At 55.9% G+C, this 3,086-nt stretch overlaps 1 protein-coding gene across 2 annotated transcripts in view; it reads left to right on the top strand.

The window, feature by feature from the left end:
- Nucleotides 1-457: 457 nt before the first annotated feature.
- The window catches only part of Fbxo41 (F-box protein 41), a 34,285-nt gene continuing 31,656 nt past the window's right edge, over nucleotides 458-3,086 (top strand). For both annotated transcript variants that reach the window (XM_021165330.1, XM_021165328.1), the window contains exon 1: nucleotides 458-743. The gene's annotated coding sequence lies outside the window, so the exon portion shown is untranslated. The remainder of the gene's footprint in view (nucleotides 744-3,086) is intronic.

Here is a 3,086-nt window from a genome sequence, read left to right as displayed (position 1 = left end):
CCCAAAGACAATGTGTCTGACCTGAAGTCACTGAATGCAAGACCTGCACTTGGGCTCTAAGCCCAAGAGGACGCTGAGGAACTGTGGTGTATGTCATAGCGCCCGTGCCAGCCTCGTTTGGGTCTCCANAATGACCCATCCCAAGATCTGCTTCTCACTAGGTGCAGGCCAAGTCCGAGGGGAGGGTTAAGGTGGACAGGCCCTGATTAAAGGTGGGCAGCAGAAGACACAGCTGGACGCTCCAAAGCACAGGAATGCCTTGGTGGTGGTGCCTGGTGAGGGGAAGGTTGCACCCCCATCCCCGTAGTGCCCATCCTCCACCCAAGCCACCAGCTTCTGCGGAAAACGTGGGGACCAAGCGCAGCCGCTCCAGGCTGTAAGTGCCGCTCCCCTCTTGCTGGAGAGCCCGCCCCGGAGGAGGGGCCGGCTCCGCCCCACCTCCTGGCCGCCTCCCTCCCTGTCTCCTAGCTGCGCCGGGGCCGAGCGCCCCCTCCTATCTCCCCCTCCTCCGCCTTGCGTACCCCGCCCGTGATCGCATCGCGAGCCCCTCCCGCTGCACCGGGCTGGGGGATTCGGCCGCCCCCGCCCCAACCGGGAGGCGGCGGCGGCCACCCAAGGCTGCAGTGGGGACCAAGATTTAAGGCCCGGCGGCGGCCCTGCGTCTGGACCGGGCACGCGGGGTCTGTGCCTCTGCGCCCCCAGCCCAGGGCCGCGGTGCCTGGCCTCGCCACAGGCTGGAAGAGGTAAAGGCAAGTCTGGAGCGTGCTGCGGGACTGGTCCTGGAGAGGCTAGGCAGGGAAGACCTCAGCCACTGCCCCCTCCTCCCCTGCCTTCTTCCCTGTTGCCCTCCTGAGGCCGTGAGGCCGCTAGAACTGGGAGGGATTCTGGGCAGGCCAGGCTTCCAGGCAGCCAAGGGGTTAATTTAAGGAATTAAAATCAGAACGGGTCTGAGACCAGGCTTCCCCTCCCCCCTCCCGCCTGTCGCTACCGGAGCCTTGTTGGGGGGCGGGGGCGGGCTCCAGAAAAAAACCCACTGGGACTCTGGACCTTGGAGAGGGAGAAGGGGGAGTGCCCTGAAACCCCAGCCCTCTCCACCTGCTGGTGATGGAATGGGAGAGGGTCTTGGTAGGCCTGCCTGGGCACCTGTGTGGTTGTAGGTGCGTGCCGGTGTGCACGTGTGATCGTCTGGAGGCGTTCATATATGTGCACACATGTTTTTGCCTCCCCACACCCCAGTGCCTTTGCNGGTGACTGTGCCCACAGTGTCTCTGGAGGTGTGGGCTCCACTCCATCGCCTTGCATGTGTGTGTGATACTGTTCCTGTGTACACTGCCTACAGTCTGCCTAGAGAAGAGTGAGGCCTGCCCCCTCCCTTTGGTTTAGCCTGCGGTGAGGGGCTCAGATGGTTTTCCGGGTGTGGGATCCAGGTGCTGGAGCCTGTGTGTGTGTGTGACCTTGGGAGGCGTGTGCATGTTTGCAGGACCACGAGAGGGGGTGCTTAGAACAGAAAGGCAGTGAGGAGGGTGGCCAGGAAGCAGAAGACTGGCTGTGATGGCTCCTGTGGATTTTTACCAGGCTGGGTGCCTCTTTCTGTAGGCACCCANTTTGGGGTTATATAGCTGCAGGGCTCAGGCCCAGGCTTCTTGGAGGATAGGGCAGAGGGGTTGGACAGGCAGGGCATTCCTTTATTCTCCACCCACTGGGGCATAATGGGGGTATAATGTGGACACCTCCAGCTGCCTCTTCATCCGCAGAAGGCCTCCACCTGCTGGTCGAGGCCTTCTGTAAACACCTAGTTTAGAGCTTCCGTTGGGGCTTCTAAATCCATCTAACACCACCCAAACCTTCTCCCCTCTGTTGTCTGATTTTCGCTTTCTCTGCTTCTTTCCTGCAAGTGGATTTTACATGGGAAGGAGGAGGGATGTGCTCCTGGGCCCCGAAGGCCAAGTGGGAGGGANAGCAGATAACCATGGGTTGCTCAGGTAGGAAGTTGGGAGCCAGAAAGGGAAAACACAAAAAAACAAACTCTGCTAGCTTTTGCCTGATCTGAATTTAACTGGTGGGACAGGGGACAGAGATCTGTGACATATACACATTTGTGCCTACATTGAGGAGTACCTAGCTTTTAGGGAGGGTTAAGAGGTAGTGAAGGTTGTCAAAATATAGTAGTTACCTTGCCTCTGAGTTCCCTAGACCGTCCTCTGATAATGCTTTGTATAGTCAACAAATATTCCCTTAATGCTACTCTGGGACCTTTATCCTATGAACACTTCAGAATTGNTACAGACACCCCGCTCTCAGCCAGAGGAATGTAGCATAGAAATGAGTTGGTCAGGAAGTGTTGTGTTCAAATTCCAGTTTGTCATGGGTTTCATTTATTTACTACTGTATAACAAACACCCACAGAATTTAGAAACTTTGGATGGCATTTGTTTGCTTGCTTATTTCAGTGCTGGGAATTGAACTCAGGACCTTGTACATATGAGGCACATGATCTATCACTGGCCTTAAACTTTCGGTCTTCCTGTCTCCCAAGTTGCTAGGACTTCAGGCATGTATCAACCACTAGCAACGACACTGTTTCTCATAGTCTATGAGTTGCCTATGACTGTGGCTATGGGATCCGGGGATCTCACTGGGAATCACATACAAGGCCTCTCAAGGTGGCTTCTCGGCCCCCCAGGGCCTCCTTCCAGCAGTAGCCTCAGGCAATCCTACACAGCTGGAATCCAGTCTCTGGGTTGCAAGGCTCCCTAAGGGGAAATGTTCTAAGATGACAAGTCCTGATGTACAACTACTCAGTGGCTTTTGCTTGCATGAAGCTTGCTGATACCCATCTGGCCAAGCTCGGAGTCAGTGTGGGAGGCACATAAGGCACATAAGGGCAACACTAGAAGCTTGATTCCTCAGAGGTCCTCATGCAGCAGCCATTTGTTACAGGTCTTTATTGGCAAGTGATCTGACCAATCCGAGCCTTAGCTTCCTCATTCCAGCACTGAAACCTNCCACCTCCTTGGGAGCATTGTGGTGAGCATGGAGATGTACCAGGAATGATCAGTAGACAGACATCGGGCCACTTGACTTTG

The sequence above is a fragment of the Mus caroli genome, chromosome 6 (assembly GCF_900094665.2).
Source record: "Mus caroli chromosome 6, CAROLI_EIJ_v1.1, whole genome shotgun sequence".
NCBI classification, from domain to species: domain Eukaryota; kingdom Metazoa; phylum Chordata; class Mammalia; order Rodentia; family Muridae; genus Mus; species Mus caroli.
This window is presented reverse-complemented; position numbering and strand designations above follow the sequence as displayed.